We start from the raw sequence: 1425 nt of genomic DNA, 5'->3' as shown, positions 1-1425 counted from the left end.
CTGGGATCACACCCTGAACTGAAGGCAGAGGCTTAAGGACTGAGCCACCCAGGCGCCCCTGAAAGCTAGGTTATTGATAGAAATGCTTTGTTCTTGTAAATTGCTAAGACATTTGTCAACTGGGGGAGATTCTTGTCTTGCAGGATTGTGATCTCTGTCAGTTAACTGTTTTTCCTTTCCTTAGCTTTAGGGCAGCAGGAGTGCCTGAGGAATGTCACATATATTCCGTGGGGTGGGGTGGGGGGTGTCAGCTTGTGCGTTGCCCTCAGTTTGCCTTCTGTTCCCTCATCACACTCACAGAGTATCATTGGAATTTGCTGAACTCCTTCCGCCCTTCCTCTCTGTCTTCCCTGCACTAAATTCTTAATCTACCCAACCGGTCAGGCATACTGAGCTTGAAGCCCTCTTTTGACCATCACTCCACAGAACTAGCCGTAGTTTACTCTTTACTCTTTCCATTTACAGCATTCTCAGGTCTGTGCCAAAATATTAAAAACACATAAAACTGGAAGCAATGTAACTCAGAAGATTTTGCATTTGTGTGGAGTAACAGACTCGTTTTTTAAAATTTAAAAATTATGTAGTGCTAAATCACAGTTATTTTTTTTTATTTTAACTGCGTGCTTGGCTGTTTTTAAAATAACAAAACAGATTGCTCCTCCCCCCCATTTTTTCCCTTAAAGAAACGCTAATACAAGTCTTGGGTCTCTAGGGACTTCTTCAGCCCGCGCCTCCGGATTCCTCCACCGGGAGAGGTACGCGAGAGCGGACCCGAGGCCTGTTCCCCTGGGAAAGGACCGGGCGGAGAGGGGCTGGGGGCTCACGCGGGGAGGCCGGTACCAGCCCCGCCCCAACCCCATGTGGGCGGGGCGCTCCTCCGCTCAGGTCCTAGCAGCTTACAAAAGACTTCTACCATGGAGTCTTCGTATAATTATAAAACAGTTTCCCTCTTGTCCACGAATCATTTACGGGGTAAGTGACAATCGTAGTAAGATTTCAGGGTGCTAGGATGTGGGCCGGCCTGTGGACCGGAGTGTGAAGTGCACCGCTGCCAGGACCTGGGGGAGGTGGAGTGCGTCGCTGCCAGGACCCCGGAGGTACGGCGCGCACAGCGGCCTGGACCTTTCGAGGAGATCTTCCCTGCCAGGACCCGGAGAGGGTGGCGCGCACCCCTGCCAGGACCTTATGCGGGGAGTGTCGCGGCCAGCATCCCAGAGCTTGAAGCACACCTCTGCCAGGACCCTGCGTGAAGCTCACCGCTGCCAGGACCCTGCGTGGGGAGCCCCGCCGTCCCCGCCCCGCGCGTCCCCGCCGCCATCCTTGTCCCCGTCCTCGGCTCTCCGGCCGCGCTCTCCATCCCAGTACCCGCTGTCCGCCGCGTCTCGGGCCCGTCTCGCCCGCACGCCCTTGTCACCGTCCCTGCGG

This window comes from Ailuropoda melanoleuca, chromosome 3 (assembly GCF_002007445.2).
Source record: "Ailuropoda melanoleuca isolate Jingjing chromosome 3, ASM200744v2, whole genome shotgun sequence".
NCBI classification, from domain to species: Eukaryota; Metazoa; Chordata; class Mammalia; order Carnivora; family Ursidae; genus Ailuropoda; species Ailuropoda melanoleuca.
Note: the sequence above shows the minus strand (reverse complement) of the source record.